This window comes from Stegostoma tigrinum, chromosome 8, assembly GCF_030684315.1.
Source record: "Stegostoma tigrinum isolate sSteTig4 chromosome 8, sSteTig4.hap1, whole genome shotgun sequence".
Lineage (NCBI taxonomy): Eukaryota > Metazoa > Chordata > Chondrichthyes > Orectolobiformes > Stegostomatidae > Stegostoma > Stegostoma tigrinum.
Window position 1 is genome coordinate 5,944,236 of NC_081361.1, and position 20,522 is coordinate 5,964,757.

The window sequence follows — 20,522 nt, forward strand, 5'->3', positions numbered from 1 at the left end:
CAGTCCAACCTGTCTCTGCCTCCCTAACCGGTTCTTCCTCTCACCCATCCCTTCCTCCCACCCCAAGCCACACCCCCATCTACCTACTAACCTCATCCCACCTCCTTGACCTGTCCGTCTTCCCTGGACTGACCTATCCCCTCGGGAGCACAAAAGCTGACATTTCAGGCCTAGACCCTTCATCAGCTCTCTGAGAGAGCTTGGCCTGCTGTGTTCATCCAGCCTCACATTTTATTATCTTGGATTCTCCAGCATCTGCAGTTCCCATTATCTCTGACCTATCCCCTCCCTACCTCCCCACCTATACTCTTTCCACCTATCTTCTTTACTCTCCACCTTCGGTCCGCCTCCCCCTCTCTCCCTATTTATTCCAGTTCCCTCTCCCCATCCCCCTCTCTGATGAAGGGTCTAGGCCCGAAACGTCAGCTTTTGAGCTCCTGAGATGCTGCTTGGCCTGCTGTGTTCATCCAGCCTCACATTTTATTATCTTGGAATTCTCCAGCATCTGCAGTTCCCATTATCTCAGGTTCTATATCTCGCTTTCTTCCAAACATTACTTTTCAGGATTTTTGTTAAGATGTCCAAATAGCCTTTAGATTAACAACATAAGGTCTCCAAGGCAATGACAGCTACAGAATATATAAAATTAGAACTTGGCTGTGACTCAGAATGTGGAGAATCACTTCATATATAAACTGGTGAACCAGTTTCTGCGCTAATCACGGTAAGGCTATACAAGGCCACAGTACATATTTAGCAACTCCATGTTCCTAAAATGCAAGTCAGAAACATAGTAAAGCCTCCTCTACTCTTTTAAACAGAAGGTAAAGCTTCCACTACACTGCCCCCATCACACATCCCTCTCTCATGGCATCGTCGGTCAATCAACAGGAGGGGGACTGCACTGGTTCAAGAAGGCAGCTGACCACCAGCTTCTCAGAGACAACTAGGGATGGGCAATAAATGCTGGCCAGTCAGTGACACCCGCATCCCACAAATGAATTTAAAAAAAAGACCCTCAGGACAAGGACAGCACAGGGTGAGATACACAGTAAAGCTCCCTTGACGCTGTCTTGATCTGACACCCCCAGAACGAAGGCAAAGTTCGAAAGGCTGGGTTAGAAACAGGCAACGAAATCTGTCTTTACAGAAGAAGACTTGACCTCAGCAGAGCCTAAAATCCTTTGTGCAAACTGATTACTGTAGAAAAAGTGTCAGTATCTTTGTAAGTAAATGAGGGTTCAGACTGCTTCCAAAAATAGCACCAGTGGCCAAGTGGTCAACATTAGCAAGGACATGAAGTGGGTTTGGTTAGTGTGCGTCTGTGTAATACAGAAATTCCTCCTGCTCTTCAACTATTGCTTAAGCCTTTCACATTCAGCCCCGCAAGAGCGAGCCATGGTCTAAGGACCCGTTTGAAGAGGAGTTCTCCAAGTGTGCGGCCCTTCCTCTTTACCGCACTGAGACATTAGCCAGGGTTATGTGGTCAACTCTCAAACTCGTGACCTTCTGACTCAAAGGCTGGTGAGGAAATAACTCCATAGAAGCTGGTATCGCATCACCAAGTCACCCGTTCATTTGTGGCGAGTGTTCTACACTGCTCCAACTCCGAGTGAACAGAACCTGGTCTTATCTGTTGGCCTGGGTACACTGACTGGACCAGGTTAACAGCCCCAAACAGGGAAGGTATTCTATTACTTCAGGGATAGTAGAAACTGCAGATGCTGGAGAATCCGAGATAACAAGGTGTAGAGCTGGATGAACACAGCAGGCCAAGCAGCATCAGAGGGGCAAGAAAGCTGACGTTTCAGGCCTAGACCCTTCTTCAGAACCAGTCTAGGCCCGAAACATCAGCTTTCCTGCTCAGCCTGCTGTGTTCATCCAGCTCTATACCTTGTTATCTCAGGTATTCTATTATGTCCGGCTGGCTAATCTCGTTATAATTTAGCCAATGCACCAATGCTAGCATTTAAACACAAATCATGTGGTTCGGAGAGCATAGAGATGGCTCATGTACTCTTAGGCTTGGATTAGCACAAGTTAGCACGAAGAGCAGTGGTAAAGTAAACAACTTCAATTCCATCCGAAATTCCAACCCACATACTAGGAGCTGGTGTGGGACTAAGTCTGATGATCTAATCTGGCATATCACCAGACACAGTGATAGCTTAAAATTCATGCTCTGATGCAACATTGCATCTGGATGAAAAATGACAGGAAATGAATAGTGGTTGATATATAACGGCAGTGCACTAATTTGTACTGGGGAATAGTTGGACATCCTGTGCATACTGAAGACCAGATATTCTGTAGCATGGAATCACAGTCAGACTGCAAAAAAACAAAAGGCACAAAGTGCTGAAGAAGATCAGCAGGTCTGGTGGTACCTAACAGAGAGAAAAAAAAACAAGAGGTCAGGCTCAGAGTCTGGTACGACTCTTTCTCAGAATGGTGTAATTGCCACTCCACTCAGTCCTGAAGAAATGTGGAGTATACCGTAGTGCAGGGTAGTGGAGGGATGTCACACCACTCAGCTTTTTCACAGAAATCAGTCTGAGAATTAAATATCCAGCAGCACAGCCAGACACTAACAGCTGCTCGTGAAAGGGCAACTTTGTAAGTGTGTCGTTTCATAAGAGCAGGTGGGGCTCAGAGGTTGGGGGCAAGGAGAGGGAAACTTAACACTAATACTTGCAGAATTCACAGTGAATTCGCAGATATTAAAAGGGTTCCCAGATTTCAGGATCTGTCCATCAGAATCTTCAATTTCCCAGGCAATGTCCATGGAAAGAGCTGTGTTCAGGGTTCTGCAGGGTCCTGAAATGCAACTCCATTCTACGTTGACTGGAGCTACATCTGGGCCACAGGTTGTCATTCAAGTAGCTAGGTAACCAACTCTGCTCCAACCCTGCAGCATCAGTCCAGAAGGGGATAGTATTCACTTGTGACACTCATTCCCTGAGCATACTGCAACACATTCAGCACACAGTCCCAGGTCATTAGGTCAATCAGCTTGGGAACTGACCACTGTATGAAATACCAATCACAAGGGAGTAAGAATGGACAACACCAATCAGGGTACGATCATTAAGCCTTCTGCTGTTTTCTGAGAGACTACCTGAATGAGAAAACAAAGGAGAGAGGGGCAGAGAGGGGAGAATGCAGTTGATCATTTTTATTTTCCTCAGTAATGTCTAAAAGTCAGCTCAACCTCCAGACAGCAAAGTAACCTGTTGGGATGCCAAGAATGTGTCACAGGAGGAGTTTTGTGCTAGCGTTTACCTGCCTTAACTGCATTACTGACATACCCAGGCTTTCCCAACTGCTCTAAGTATCTGTGCCATTTCTGGGCTGCACCCATTGCTGCAAGGCCAGCCTTACTGTCCACAGTGAAGAGTAGAAACATTCACTTCAGCACAATTCAATGTCACTTTAGATCAGGAAGCAGCTGGACAACAGACAGCAGGCACAAGAATCTATTCCTCATTCATGTAAAGTCACCTCAATTTTGTGTTCTTTATTTCTCCATGGTGAAGATTTTACACTGGGAAATGTGATGGAAAAAGGGCTCAACATATGCAGAATGCTGTTGGTCAACATAGCTACAGTACAGGAGTAAACTTCCACACCATCCTGATATGTTTTAGAGCTAATGAAGAACTGTTTAAAGTACAGTCACTGCTGTAAAAGGAGGAAATTTATTTCATATGCTTTTTGTTGATACTACATAGAGGAGCATTTGTCGGAATCTAAAAGTTATCAGTCCCTCCCAGACCAATTTCTCCAGCTTCATTTCTTTTTCTCCCACATACAAACTTCCTGTATTCACGTGTGTGCTTTTCCTTTCAGATATTGGCAAGTCCAGGGTTTCCACACTCTTGTTCCACTATTCCCAAGCCTCCAACCTTGTCTTCAGCATATATACCACTTTTTCCAAGCTATTAGTTCTGATGAAGAATCACTGAACTCAAAGTATTAACTCTGTTTCCCCATCAGCCAACCCCCTCCCAACAAGTGCTGACAAACCTGCCGAGTTTCACCAGCAATGTTTTTTGTTTCCATACTACATATACTCCTCTGGTTCAGCGAACACAGGCTATTGAGTCCACAGGCTTTAAAAGCTGGAAGTGAATTTATTCAACTATCTTGGAAATGTGTCAGGCCCAGAGTCTGATCAGAGAATCCATATTATTTTGTTTCAGCTTATAGTTGTGTGGTGTCCCACGTCATCACTTTAATCCTTTCACCTTTTGAAACTAGAGGTGTTATGTTATGTTCTCCAGTAAAGTGAAGGCTGAGGCAAGAACCAACAGAAAGGAGTAGTGGTTCAAACCAGGATAGAAGGATATGCCACCAAATTTGGTTTAGAAGGCGTGGGCACGAGGAAGTTGTTTCCATTAGGCGGGGAGTCTAGGACCTGTGGGCACAGCCTTAAAATTAGAGAGGGTAAATTTAAAACTGAAATGAGACGACATTTCTTCAGCCATAGAGTGGTGGGCTTGTGGAATTCATTGCCACAGAGTGCAGTGGAGGCCGGGACATTGGATGCCTTCAAGGCAGAGATCGACAAATTCTTGATCTCAGAAGGAATCAAGGGCTATGGGGAGAGTGCAGGGAAGTGGAGTTGAAATGCCCATTAGCCATGACTTAAATGGCGGAGTGGACTTGATGGGCCAAATGGCCTTACTTCCACTCCTATATCTTATGGTCTTAAGACGAGGTGAAATTCTGCAGAAGCATATACTCTTGCAGAGACCAGCTGGGTGCAATGGCATGCTTCCTGTAAGATCTTACATAACTCTCATCATATTGCAAGCCAGGCTACAGGCTATAGGTCAGGTTTATGAAATAGCACATAGGTAAGGTGGCTAAACAGTGTAGATGATCGATAGTAAAATGTAAATTTCCTGCACTTGCAGGATAAAACTGAACCTGGCTGTATATTAACCTGAAGAAGTTACTGTTCGTGGTCAGAGTTTCTAGCCTGCCCAGGTAGCCAGAGAGAATCAGAGTGTTCACATTGACCTGTACATGAGACTGAAGTTCCCATCCTTCTCTACTTCCTGCCCTTTTCCCCTTTGCCAATCTGGGCTTGTCCATAAGGGCACTACCAGCACTTAGCCCTAATTGAACTGAATTGCTGACCACCCAGTCTTCCTGCTGGCCCGCAACTTGTTTACTAAATGTACTTACTTTAGTCACTGTCCACTCCTCTTCAAAAAATTCAGACACCATCTCTCAACAGGAACAATAACAATCCTTAAATTCTCTTCTGCATTACCTCACCATAATGAAAACACATTTAAAAAATGATCAAAAGAGATTTCTCAGGATGCTGGTTGGGGTAAATTTGTGGCCTGTCTATAACTGCCCTGGAGAGCCCAGTGGTGAGCTGCTTTCCTCTCCAATTTCTTGAGACTGTGCCGTCAGCTTCTAAAGCTTATTTCTTTTCTTTCTTCTCTTATCTTTCTTGGATCTCCATGTCTGAAATTCCCCACTCAGTTTTCTGATCCTGAGGCAGGATCAAAACAGATCTTCGCAAAAATCCCCACTGTCATCCACCCTCTCGTCCTGTCTGCAATGTTTGATGTGGTTTGAATGTGGGGCGGCACAGTGGCTCAGTGGTTAGCACTGCAGCCTCACAGCACCAAGGACCCAGGTTTGATTCCAGCCTCGGGAAACCGTCTGTGTGGAGTTTGCACATTCTCCCCGTGTCTGCGTGGGTTTCCTCCGGATGCTCCGGTTTCCTCCCACCGTCCAAAGATGTGCAGGCTGGTTGGATTGGCCATGTTAAATTGCCCGTAGTGTTCAGGGGTGTGTGGGTTATAAGGGGATGGGTCTGGGTGGGATGATCCAAGGGGCAGTGTGGATTTGTTGAGCCAAAGGGCCTGTTTCCACACTGTAGGGAAGCTAATCTAATCATCTTCCCAAAACACTCTTTGCGGCTGCCCAGCAAGCTGAGGCTACATTCCCTAGTTCTACTCTTATTTACTGAGAGCCAGGGGATCAACAATATTGGTTCATTGTGGGCCCAGTATCTCTCCTGCCCTTTGAAGACGTATGCTTAACCCCCACATCTACACATATCCTCAGCAACAGACAAACACAAAACAACTGTTTTCAGATATGGCAGCCAGCTCTGCTTCAACTCATCGTCATCATCAACATTCCTGGCAACTTCACCAGTGAGGAGGGTCTAACAGCCTTTGACATCAAGACTTCATCTGAGCAAAATGCAAATCAATGGGCATCAGGCGGAAAACTCTCTGCTGGTTGGAGTCACACCGGGCATGGAGGAAGATGACCATGGTTTTTGGAGAGCATCTCAGTTCCATGACCATCTCTTCCTTCTTCCTTACTGTAGTATGCTAGGCCAAATCATCTTCAGCTACTTCATTAATGACCTTCGCTCCATCATAAAGTCAGAAGCAAGATGTTTGCTGACGATTGCACAATGCTCAGCACCATTCACGGCTCCTCAGATATCGAAGCAGTCCATATCCAAAAACAGCAGTGCTTGAACAATATCCCAGCCTGGGGTGAAAAGTGGCAAGTAACATTTACACCACATAAATGCCAGGCAATTACCATCTAACCACGGGCCTTCAAAATTCAGTGGTGATACCATCACTGAATCCCCTACTATAAACATTCTTGTGTTACTACTGACCAGGAACTCAACTGAGCTCACCACATAAACACTGTGGCTATGACGGCAGGTCAGAGACTAGGAATACTGCAGTGAGTAACCCCTCAAACCTTTCCACCATTTATAAGGTACAAGGGCTGCTTTGTCTGGGTGTCATACAGTCAGATTTACAGCATGGAAACAGACCTTTTGGTCCAACTCGATAATGCTGACCAGATTTCCTAAAGGAAATGTAGTCCTATTTGCCAGTATTTGACCCATATCCCTCTAAAGCCTTTCTAATCATGTACCCATCCAGATGCCTTTTAAATGTTGTAATTGTACCAGCCTCCACCACTTCCTCTGGCTGTTCATTCCATAAACGCACCATGCTCTGCGTGAAAATGTTTGCTCCTTAGGTCCCTTTTAAATCTATACCCTCTAGTTATGGACACCCCCACCCCAGAGAAAAGACCTGTCTGTTCACCCTATACATGCCCCTCATGATTTTATAAACCTCAATAAGGTCATCACACAGATTCTGATGCTCCACAGGAAATAACCGCAGCCTATTCAGTCTCTCCCTGTATCTCAAACCTTCCAGTCCTCGTAACATCCTTGTACATCTTTTCTGAACCCTTCCAAATTTCACAACACCCTTCCCATGGCAGGAAGACTAGCATTTCACACAGTATTCCAAAAGTAGCCTATCACTTGTACTGTACGGCCAGAACATGACCTCCCAACTCCTATACTCGATGGACTGACCAATAAAGGCAAGCATACCAAACATCATCTTCACTATCTTATCTACTTCACTTCCAAAGAGCTACAAACCTGCACTCCAAGGTCTCTGCCCAGTAACGCTCCCCAGGTCCTTACCATTAAGTGTATAAATCCTGCCCTGTTTTGCTTTTCCAAAACGCAGCATCTCACATTTATCAAAATTACACTCCATCTGCCAATCCTGGGCCAATTAGCCTATCTGACCAAGATCCAATTGTACTGAGGTAACCTTCTTCTCTATGCACTACACCTCCAATTTTGGTGTCATCTGCAAACTTACTAACCATACCTCTTATGCTGGTGTCAAGTTTCGAGTGTTATTGGAGTAGCACGCACCCAGGCAAGTGGGGAGTATTCTATCACACTCCTGACTTGTGCCATGTTCATGGTGGTCAGGCTTTGGAGGAGTCAGTGAGTGAGTTCACTTGCTGTAGCATTCCTCGCCTCTGACCTGCTCTGTAGCTACTGCATTTATATGGTAAGTCCAGATGAGTTCCTGGTCAAAGGCAACTCCAAAGATGTTGCTAATGTGGAATTCAGTGATGGTAATGCCATTCAATGTCATGGAGTGATGGGTAGATTCTTTTTATACATGATCATTGCCTGGCACGTGTGGGGCAAAAATACTTATTTGGCCAACATGAATGTTGTTCAGATTGTGTTGAATTGGAGTTCAAACGTGACTGGTTTCATGTAAAGTGTCTCCTGCGTTGAACTAATATGGACCGTTAAGGATTTGTCTGGTTTCTGAAGGGCTGGTAACAAACACTGCTGCTAACATGCTTATATTGCTATTAAAATCATCAGGACTTTTAATAATAAAGGAGACGTATAATATTGCACTGAATACATTCATCACAAAGACACTGTAGAATCTCAAAGCATAAAACGTGTATCCTGCCAGAATAGTATGCCCTGTTCACCCACACCAACCTTGACCTGCATAAACTGTAGGTATAAAAATGTAAAAACACAGAAAACGCCTGACTGTAACTGATGACATATGGATAGGTTTGAAACAAGAAGCACACTTAGGTGCCAGCATTTTCAAGTTTGACCTTGTGGCTCAGCACCCTTAGATTTAGCTGAGAGATTAATGTTCAAAATGTTGGCTATTACGCTTACAACGTCTGTACTTCCTCAGTTCTCAGCTCCTTCTGTCTTCGGACTAGTTTTCATGCGGGACCAATTACCGGTTGCTAGGATACAAGAAGGTGCCTTAGGAACTGTGAAAACAAGAGAATGCAGCCCACGGGATTAAATTCACGTTGTGTACGGTTTGTACATTGTTAACTCATTATGGCTCAGCCTCTTGCTCTTCGATAGGAGTTCTCTGGGGTTGAACAGTGTTAAAACAAGCCATTTCTTGCATTCAATGTCAGTCTACATAACATCCAAAGGCCAAGCTATTATCCCAAAACAGGTCAAAAGGTCTCCAATCGCACCAGAGTTGCAGACCATTAACAACACACGGAATGCTGAGACAATTCAAAACACAAACCTTTATCATCCATTTTTGGCAGCATAGAAAGAAACATGATCAGGCAGTGAACATAGCTCTGCTCTGGATGCCTTAGCCCGAGACTCTTGCACTGCAAGAACCCAGAGACTTCTATTAACTCCAGATTGTGGAACAGAAAATGATACGAATACCATACCACATTTAAATAGCACCTAGAAATTCATAAAATGTAACATTTACCTAACCAAACATAGAACTGCACAGCACAGGAACAGGCTTTTGGCCCATGATGATGTGCTGAATATGACACCAAATGAAACTAATCCCTTCTGCCTGCCCTTGGTCCATTTCCCTCCATTCCTTGCGTATTCATGTGCTTACCTTAAAATCCTTAAAATTCCCCTATTGCATCTGCTCCCACCACCACTCCTGGCGGTGTGTTCCAGACTCCTATTGCTCTCTGTGTAAAAAAAAAAGTTGCCCCTCATGACTCGTTTGAACATTCCCCCTTTAAACTGAAACGCATGCCTCCTGGTTTGAGGCATTTCAACTCTGGGAAAACAATTCTGACCATCACCCCTATCTATGCATCTCATACCTTTATAGACTTCCATCAAGTCTCCCCTCAACATCCACTGCTCCAGAGAAAACAATTCGCGTTTTTCTAGCCTCTCCTTGTAGCTCATGCCCTCTAATCCAGGCAACTTCCTGGTAAACCTCTTCTGCACCCTCATCAAAGCCTTCACATCCTTCTTGTAATGTGGTGACCAGAAATGAACACAATACTATAAGTGTTGCCTAACCAAAGTCTTATAAAGCTGCTACATGACATCCTAATTCATGTACTCACATTCCCAACCAATAAAGGCAGGCGTGTCATATACCTTCTTTATTATCCTACTCGTGTGGCTACTTTCAGGGAACTATGGACTTGAACTCCAAGATCCTTCTGTACATCAATGCTGTTCAGGATCTTGTCATTAACTGTATACCTTTAGTTAACATTTGATCTCCCAAAGCACAGTACCTCACACTTACCCAAATTAAATTCCATCTGCCATTTCTCCACCCATATCTGCAACTTATCTATAACCCGATGTATCCTTTGACAACAGTCCACACTATCCACAACTTTACTGACCTTTGTATCGTCTGCAAACTTAATAATCCACACATCTACATTTTCATCTAAGTCATTCACAGATACCCTAAACAGCAGAGGTCCCAGAACAGATCCCTGCGGAACATCACTAGTCATGGGCCTCCAGCCTGAAAAACACTGTTTCACCAGTACCCTCTGTCTTATACTAGCAAACCAATTCTGGGTCCCATGCATCTTAATCTTCTGGGTGAGCCTACGAGAGACCTTGTCGAGAGACCTTGTCGAAAGCCCTAGGAAAATCCAACCGGATAACACCTACTACTCAAACCACATCAATCACCGCTGACACCTCCTCGAAAAATTCCATCAAGTTAGGAAGACAGGGCCTGCCCCATACAAAGTCATGCTGACTGTCCCTAATTAGGCGACGCTTTTCCAAATGTGCTTAAATCCTATCCCTAAGAATTCTTTCTAATAGCTTCCCAACCATCAATGTGAGAGTCCCTAGTCTGTAATTTCCTAGATTATCCTATTTCCCTTCTTGAACAGAGGAACAACATTAGGTAAGGGCTAGTCCACCGGAACCTCTTCAGCGGCTAGTGAGGATACAAAGACCTCGATCAAGGCCCCAGCTATCTCCTCTCTTGCCTCTCTCAATAACCTGAGATGGATACGATTCAGCCCCGGGGACTTATCTGCCTTAATGCTCTTCAAAAGATCCGAGGCTCAGTTGGAAATTGGCAGATACGATGTTGCGGGGATAACTGAGACGTGGCTTCAAGTGGACAGGGCCTGGGAAATGAATATTCAAGGCTATACATGCTATTGAAAGGACAGACTGATGGGCAGAGGGGGTGGGGTGGCCCTGTTGGTGAGGAATGATATTTAGTCCCTTGCGAGGGGGGACATAGAATCAGGAGATGTAGAGTCAGTATGGATAGAGCTGAGAAATTCTAAGGATACAAAGACCCGAATGGGATCTACAGGCCCCCAAACAGTAGTCTGGATGTAGGGTGGAAGTTGAATCAGGAGTTGAACTTGGCATGTCGCAAAGGTATTACTACAGTTGTTATGGGGGATTTCAACATGTGGGTAGACTGGGAGAATCAGGATGGTACTGGATCCCAAGAAAGGGAGTTTGTGGAATGCCTCCAAGATAGATTCTTAGAACAGCCTGCACTGGAGTCTAACAGGGAGATGCCAATTCCAGATCTGGTGTTGTGCAACGAACCAGATTTGATCAGGGACCTTGAAGTAAAGGAGCCATTAAGAGGTAGTGACCATAATACGATAAGTTTTAATCTGCAATTTGAGAGGGAGAGAATCGGAAGTGTCAGTATTGCAGTTGAATAAAGGGAACTATGGAGCCATAAGGGAGAAATTGGCCAAAGTTCAATGGTACAATACCCTAGCAGGGATGGCAGTGGAACAATGGCAGTTATTTCTGAATATAATGCAGAAGGTGCAGGATCAGTTCATTCCATAGAGGAAAAAAGATCCTAAGTGGAGGCAGGGGCGGCCGTGGCTGATGAGGGAAGTTAAGGACTGTATAAAGATAAAACAGAAGAAGTATAACATAGCAAAGATGAGCAGGAAGTCAGAGGACTGCAAAACTTTTAAAGAGCAACAGAGGTTAACTAAAAAGGCAATATGTGAAGAAAAAATGAGGTACGAACGCAAACTGGGCAAAAATATAAAGGAGGATAGTAAAAGCTTTTTTAGATATGTGAAAAGAAAAAAATGGTTAAGACTAAAATTGGGCCCTTGAAGACAGAAACGGGTGAATTTACTATGGGGGAACAAGGAAATGGCAGAAGAGTTGAATAGGTACTTTCTATCAGTCTTCACTAGGGAAGACACAAACAATCTCCCAGATGTAATAGTGGCTGAAGGACCTAGGGTAATGGATGCACTGAAGGGAATTTATATTAGGCAGGAAATGGTGTTGGTTAGCTGTTAGGTCTAAAGGCTGCTAAGTCCCCGGGACCTGATGGTCTGCATCCCAGGGCACTGAAAGAGGTGGCTCTGGAAATCGTGGGCACATTGGTAATAATTTTCCAATGTTCTATAGATTCAGGATCAGTTCCTGCGGATTGGAGGGTGGCTAATGTTGTCCCACTTTTCAAGAAAGGTGGGACAGAGAAAACAGGGAATTACAGACTGGTTAGCCTGATGTCAGTGGTGGGAAAGATGCTGGAGTCAATTATAAAAGATGAAATTACGACTCATTTGGATAGCAGTAACAGAATAGATCAGAGTCAGCATGGATTTACGAAGGGGGAATCGTGCTTGACTAATCTTCTGGAATTTTTTGAGGTTTGTAACGATGAAGATGGACAAGGGAGAGCCAGCGGAAGGAGCGCACCTGGACTTCCAGAAAGCCTTTGATAAAGTCCCACATAGGAGATTAGTGCGCAAAACTAGGGCACATGGCACTAGGGGCAAAATACTGACTTGGATTAAAAATTGGCTAGCTGACAGGAAGCAAAGAGTAGTGATAAACTTTCGGAATGGCGGGCAGTGACCAGTGGGGTACCACAAGGTTCAGTGCTCGGACCGCAGCTGTTTATAATATACATTAATGATATAGATGAAGGCATTAAAAGTAATATTAGCAAATTTGCTGTTGACACAAAGCTGGGTGGCAGTGTGAAATATGAGGAGGATGTTATGAGAATACAGGGTGACTAGGACAGGCTAGGTGAGTGCACGGATGCATGGCAGATGCAGTTTAATGTGGATAAATGTGAGGTTATCCACTTTGGTGGCAAGAACAGGAACGCAGATTACTATCTAAATGGAGTCAAGTTAGGTAAAGGGGAAGTACAACGAGATCTAGGTGTGCTTGTACATCAGTCAATGAAAGCAAGCATGTAGGTACAGCAAGCAGTGAAGAAAGCTAATGGCATGCTGGCCTTCATCACAAGAGGAATTGAGTATAGGAGCAAAGCGGTCCTTCTGCAGCTGTACAGGACCCTGGTAAGACTGCACCTGGAGTACTGTGTGCAGTTTTGGTCTCCAAATTTGAGGAAGGACATTGTTGCAATTGAGGGAGTGCAGCGTTGATTCACGAGGTTAATTCCCGGAATAGTGGGACTATCATTTGTTGAAAGATTGGAGCAACTGGGCTTGTATACACTTGAGTTTAGAAGGGTGAGAGGGGATCTGATTGAGATATATAAGATTATTAAGGGATTGGACACTCTGGAGGCAGGAAGCATGTTTCCGCTGATGGGTGAGTCCAGAACCAGAGGCCACAGTTTAAGAATAAGGGGTAGGCCATTTAGAACTGAGTTGAGGAAAAACTTCTTCACCCAGAGAGTAGTGGATATGTGGAATGCTCTGCCCCAGAAGGCAGTGGAGGTCAAGCCTCTGGATACTTTCAAGAAAGAGATGGATAGAGCTCTTAAAGATAGGTGGAATCAAAGGTTATGGGGAACAGGACACTGATTGTGGATGATCAGCCACGATCATAGCGAATGGTGGTGTTGGCTCAAAGGGCCGAATGGCCTACACTTGCACCTATTGTCTATTGTTTTTAAAGTATCTATAGAATGCCTCACATTCTCTTTAACCCTGCTTGCCAAGGGCTTTTCATGGCCCCTTTTGCTCTCCTAATTCCCTGCTTTCCTTCTATTCCTCTCAGACCCTATCCAATTTTACCTTCGTAAACATTACATCTGATTCTTTTCCCCTTTTGACTAAATTCACCACCTCCCTTGTTATCCAAGGATCCCTTACCTTGCCATCCTTATTCTCTATCCCTAGGGAACATGCTGGTCTTGAACACTCGTCAGCAGATCTTTAACAGTGCCCACATGTCTAATATGGACTTGCCTCATAACAGCACCTCCCAATTATTAATACTCCCTGATCCTTGCCTAATACTAACATAATGTGCCGTCCCCTAATTTTGTATCTTCCCACAAGGTCCTGGCTTATCCTTGCTCATGGCTATATTAAAACAGAGGAGTTTTCATCAGTATTACCAAAATGCTCTCCCACTGAGAGGTCAGTCACCTGGCCAGGCTCATTAGTCAATATAAGGTCCAGTATGGTCTCTCCTCTAGTTGGGCCATCCACATGCTGTTTTAATAAAGCCTCTTGGGTGTACTTATAAATTGCGCCCGTCAAGCCTCTTGCTGTCAGGGAGTCCCAGTCATTACCCTGGGGAATTTAAAGCCACCGAGTATGACAATTGTTTTTATTGCACCTTTCTGCAATGTTTCTACATACTGTTCCTCAAAGTCTTGATGCTTGTTGGGAGGTCTATAGTATAATGCAATGAGAGTGATTGCACCCATCTTATTTCTGGGCCCAACCCATATTGTCTCAGTGGATGAGCCCTTCAGCATTACCTCTGAGTGCAGATGCAACATTCTTCTTGATTAATAATGCGACTTCTCCACCTCTTTTATCTTTCTCTTTGTCTCTTCTAAAACAACGAAGTGTTGAGCTCCCAGCCGGTTCCTCTCTCAACCAAGGCCCTAAAATGGCCACAATATCATTGTCCCATGTCCCATCCCAGGTTCTAAGCTCTGCCTTACATTTGTTACTCCTTGCATTGACATAAACACTTCAGCCCATTGGTATCATCGTGTTCATTCAGAGATAGCAAGAAACTGCCGATGCTGGAGTCAGAGTTATTTGTTCTATTCATTCATAGGATAAGGGTGCCGCCGACTGGGCCAGCATTTATTGCCCATTCCTAATTGCCCAGAGGGCAGCTATTAGTCGACCACATTGCTGTGGGTCTGGAGTCAAATGTAGGCCCAGACCAGGTAAGGATAGCAGTTTCCTTCCCCAAAGGACATTAGTGAACCAGATGGGTTCTTTTCCTGACAATCGGCAATGGATTCATGATCATCATTAGACTCTGAATTCCAGATATTTATTGAATTTAAATTCCACCAGCTGCCGTGGTGGGATTTGAACCCAGGACCCCAGAACCCCAGAAAATTACCAGGATTGACAGTCTAGCGATAAAACCACTAGGCCATTGCCTTCCCAGTGGAGTCAATGCTTTAGAGCTGGAGGAACACAGCCGGTCAGGTGAAATCAGAGGGGCAGGAAAGTCAACACTTTGGATTGGGACCCTTCATCAGGATCGAAGAAGGGGAAAGGAGCTTGAAAATAAATAAAGGGAGAGGGTGGGACTGGGGGGAGGTAGGTGGGATGGTGATAGCTGGATGCAGGTAGACGGTGGTGGGGATTGGTCAGTAGGAAGGGTGGCTGGATAGGTGGGTGAGAAGATAGACAGGTTGTGTCAGATCAAGGAGGTGGGGATGAGAGAGAGGTTCGGACATGGGATGAGATCTGGGCTGGGGAGATTTTAAAACTAGTGAATTCCACATTTTGGCCATTAGGCTGTAGGCTCTCGAGACGGAAAATGAGGTGTTGCTCCTCCAGTTTGCATGTAGCATCACAGTGGCACTGGAAGAGGCCCAGGATGGACATGTCATCCAGGGAGTGGGAGGAGGGAGTTAAAATGGTTGGGAACTGGAAGATGCTGTTGATTATAGTGTACAAGCCACAGATGCTCTTGTGAATCAGTCACCGAATCTCTGCTTGGTCTCACTGATATAGAGGAGGAAACATCAGAAGCAATGGATACAGCAGACCAAGTTGGAGGATATACAGATTAACTCCTGTTGGATTTGAAAGTTTGTCTTGGGCCTTGAATGGAGGAGACGGGAGGCAGGTGTAGCTCCCCCTGCGGTTGCAGAGAACGGTGTCAGGGTGGTGGGGTTAGTGGGGAGTGTGGAAGGACAAGGGAATCACAGATTGAGCAGAACCAATGGAAGGCAGATGCAGGTGGGGTGGAAAATATCTCTTTGGTTGTGGGTTGTGGAAGACGATGAGCTGGATGCGGAGGCTGGTGGGGTAGTATGTGAAGACCAGCGGTCTCTGTTTTTACTTTTGTTGAGTTGGTGTTGGGGGGAGGGGTGGTGTTTGAGGGCAGAAATGCATGAGATGTGGTTGAGGGTATTTCTGATCATGGTGGGGGGGGGGGGGGGGGGGGCAGCGGCATTGAGAGGAGTTGCAGTCCTCACAGTAGGAGGACATCTGGAATGTCCAGGAGTGGAATACTCCATCTTGGGAGCGGATTCAGCAGAGCAGAAGAATTAGGAATAAGCGATTGTATTCTTGCAGGAGGGTAGGGGTGAGGAGGTGTAGTCAAGGTAACTATGGGAGTCAGTGGGTTTGATATAGACGTCGGTATTGAGACGGTTACTGGAGATGGAGATGGGGGTGACCAGGAAGGGGAGAGAGGTATCGGAGATGATCCAGGTGAATTTGAGATTGGAGTGAAAGTCGTCAATGTAGCAGGGGAAGAGCTGAGGGATGCTGCCAGTGTAACAGCGGAAGAGGTACTGTTCAGTGTATCCTAAGAAGGGCAGGCAAAGCTCAGACCTATACGGGTGCCCACAGCCATCCCTTTTGTTTGTAGTAAGTGGGAGGAGTTACACGAAAAGTTCTGCAGTGTAAGGCCCAGTTCTGTTAAGCAGATATGGGTGTTGGTGGAGGGGGACTGGTTGGGCCTGCAGGACATGACGAAGCAGAGGGCTTTTAAGCCATCTGTACGGGGGTTACAATTGTACAGAATCTGGATGTCCATGGTGAAGATGAGGTTTTGGAGGTGGGGAATTGAAGTCTTGGAGGTGGTGGAAGGCCTGGGTAGTGTACATTTATGTGTGTCCGTCTGTCCTTTCTTCGTGATTTACAGGTCCTAGCATCTACCACCCCCTCTTTTCCTTCACTTGCTGAGCTGTTGCTCTGTTTCCCAGCTCCCCACCACTCTAGTTTAAACCCTCCCGAGTAAGCACTAATGAACCTCCCTACAAGAATAGTGGTTCCCCTCCAGTTTTGGTGCAGCCCGTCCCTCTTATAAAGGTCACCCCTGCCCTAGGAGGACCTAATGATCCAGAAACCTGAAACCCTACACCAGTTCCTTAGCCATGCATTCATCTGTCTTATTGTTCTATTCCCTGCCTCACTAGCACGTGGCACTGGTAGTAACCCACAGATTACTACCCACAAGGTCCTGTTTTTCACTCACTTTCCTGACAAAGAGCCATGTAAGGTAATGAAAGAAGAAATGGTTTTAAGATGGCAATTTAAGAGGACGACTGGGATTACAGGCACTCAAGAGCAAACTAGATGGGGGAGGATGATTGAAAAGAAATCGGACTGTCTCCAACAAGAGTGCCTGGAGTATGGATGTTAAATCAGGAGTGGACAAGAATACAATCATTCCAAAAATACTGGTACCATCCAATAGAAAAACGAGCTGCAGGCGATACAAATAGGGAATTCTGTCATAAGCTCTGCAGGAATGATAAACAAATTCAGCGAGTGATTTGGTGCAAGGTTTGAGAAACAGGAATGTCTGAAGCAGAGGACAGAAATGAATTCATTGTCCAAGTGTATACAGACAAATTATGAAAGACAGACAAAAAAAATGGAATTGCTTTTGAAAGCTAACCTGAAAGATTAAGGAGAAACAAATGAAGCTGACTGGAAGCTTTTCAGAGGGTGAAAAGCACAGGCAGCAGCAAATGCATGTTAAAGAACATCCACTCAGCCTTGGAGACATAACTCAAGAGTTCAGGTGAACAGCAAGGAGATTTTATTCTTTTCATGACTGTTTTGCCCATCCCTAATTACCAGTGAACTGAAAGGCTTGCTAAGCCATTTCAGAGCACAGTTAACCACACTGCTGTAGCTCTGAAGTGAGTCATTGGCCAGACCAGGCAGCAGATTTTCTTCCCTAAAAGGGCATTAGTGAGGTAGATGGGATCTTACCAGAGTTGATTACACAGTGTTTTTAATTCCAGATTGATTAATATATTTTAAATTCCACCAAGTTCCAACAGTGGGATCTAACCCATGTCCTCAGCCCAGACTTCTGGATTACTCATTCAGAGATATTACTATGACACTATTCTCCCCCAAATGTCAAAGATAGGTTAAATATGACGTGGGATTATTTATGATTGTGTTGACAGAAGTACAAGAGGTAGAATGCCTGCTGACAGTAGAGGCAGAGGTTTGTCCCTTTCTGCCTTGACAAGGAATATTTAGCACAAGGTGGCGACTCTCACTAGGATTTGGAGATCAGCAATTTTGAGGGCCAGCAGTGGAGGCGAGTCTGTTCCAGTCACTTTGGAGGACACACTCTCCACACCCAGTGCACTATGGGAGCTACACCAGGAAAATGGTCAAGATGGGAGAGATTCAAGGTTTTAGGCAACAAAGTCAATGGAGTGGCTGAACAAAATCAATGGCTGTAGAAGCATCAAGACATGGATGCGAATGGGGTGTGTGGGGTTTGAAATGAATTCGTTGAGGAAGCGTTTTACGTACGGGCACTAAGTGAAGGGACATGATTTATATGTATGTGCTAACAAGAAGTAGATGGAGACAGCCGCACAGGACAACCTGAAGAACTTCGATGCTGACTGACATGTTGAGTTTTTTTAGAAATTTCTCGTTCCATTTCTGGGCTGTGCAGTTCTCGGAAGGAGCTGAGAGAGGGGGCTCCTGACAGGGGTACGTGCGATTCAGTAGCATGCATACAATACTATCTTTAGACAAGCCTTGATGAGAAGGGACAGAGATACACAGTGACTGAGCAAACTACAGACCCTTGTCAGCAGCTGAGCCCCTGGTGGAGTAACTGGAATCATTTGAAATGCAAAAATACAGAATTCTGGAAAGTACACAAGAATTGCAAGGTAAAAATAAGCGAAAAAGAGGCACACCAAGGTTCAGTAGTTCTCCTATTACTTGGGCAGTTCCATTGTACAATTATGGAAGTGTGACAAATCATTACAACAACTCTATTCACAAGTCCCCAACTTTAAAAAGGTAATTGTATGCAGTGGAAAGGGAGTGCTGGGCTTTTATTTACTAATGAAAGAACTGCAGCAAAAGAGAGAGATGGAAACAGTCAGCAGATATGGCAGCAGCTGTAAAGAGAGAATGTTTCAGCTAAATGACCTTTTAGCAGAGCTGGTAGGAAGTTGAAGTGTAAGCATTTGAGTCAATGGGAGAGGATTGGAGGCAGGAGGAACTAAGGATCTGTCAATAATAGGGTGTAGGCCAGGAGGACATTAAAAGCATTTTTTAAAAAAAGGCTTAATTACAAGATATTTTATTTCTTCATGAAAGCAACAAGATGAAGAAATGGCCTCTCTCATTTGTCTCAGACAACATGACTTAGACTATTATGTATAAGGCAGACACATGTAGTTGCTTCCTCAGTATCTGCACTGTACTGAGTCCAGCTTAAGTTGTGTCCTGGATCAAAATCTGAAGGCTCTTACCTGCTTAACAGTCACTGCACTTTGCTCATTAAACAAAAGACAGCACAAACTTTACTTGTTTTCATATTGAATTGATGCCATCTACTACAACGTAGTGGGCAATGGACATAATCCCCAATTGAGATAACACAGAGTGAAGCTGGATAAACACAGCAGACCAAGCAGCATCAGAGGAGCAGGAAAGTTTGATGTTTTGGGTCAAGAATCTTCTTCAGAAATGGAGGAGGGGAAGGGGATTCTGAAATAAATAGGGAGACGGGGGAGGCGGATACAAGATGGGGTGAGAGGAGACAGGCAGGTCAATGAGGTGGGGTTAGAGCCAGTGAAGGTGAATGTAGGGAGTTAGGGAATGGATAGGTCGGTCCAGGGTCAAAGAGGTGGGACGAGGTTAGTGGGTAGGAGATGGGGCTTGAGGTGGGAGGAATGGTTAGGGAGGCGGGGAATAGCTGGGCTGGTTTTGGGTTGAGGTCAAAGGAGGGGAGATTTTGAAGCTTGTGAAGTCCACATTGCAGCACAAGGTTATCAGGGTTCCCAAGCGAAATATGAGATCCTGTTCCTGCATCTTTCGGGTGGCATCATCGTGGCAAAGCAGGAGGCCCAAGATGGACGTGTTGTCCAAGGAGTGGGGGGGCGGGGGGGGGAAGAAGAGTTGAAGTGGTTCGTTCCTCGGAAGACACATCCATCCTGGACCTCCTGCATTGCCACGATGACTCCACCCGAAAGATGCAGGAACAGCATCTCATATTTCGCTTGGGAAACCTGCAGCCCAAGGGTATCAATGTGGACTTCACAAGTTTCAAAATCTCCCCTCCCCCGACCACGTCCTAAAACCAGCCCAGCTCGACCCCACCTCCCTAACCATTCCTCCCATCACAAGCCCCACTCCATCTCTTACCCACTAACCTGATCCCGCCTCCTTGATCTGTCCGTCCTCCCTGGACCAACCCATCCCCTCCCTAACTTCTCACCTTCACTGGCTTTAACCCCACCTCTTTGACCTGTCTGTCTCCTCTCACCCTATCTTCTCCTTTATCCATCTTCTATCCACCTCCCCCTGTCTCCCTATTTATTTCAGAATCCCCTTCCCCTCACCCATTTCTGAAAAAGGGTCACGACCCAAAACGTCAAGCTTTCCTGCTCTTCTGATGCTGCTTGGCCTGCTGTCTTTATCCAGCTTCACACCATGTTATCTCAGATTCTCCAGCATTGGCAGTT

The 20,522-nt window shown here is 45.2% G+C and overlaps 1 protein-coding gene across 5 annotated transcripts in view; it reads right to left on the minus strand.

Moving 5' to 3' along the window:
- rabgap1l (RAB GTPase activating protein 1-like) overlaps nucleotides 1-20,522 on the minus strand; it is a 444,915-nt gene that overhangs the window by 42,973 nt on the left and 381,420 nt on the right. The window lies entirely within an intron of this gene.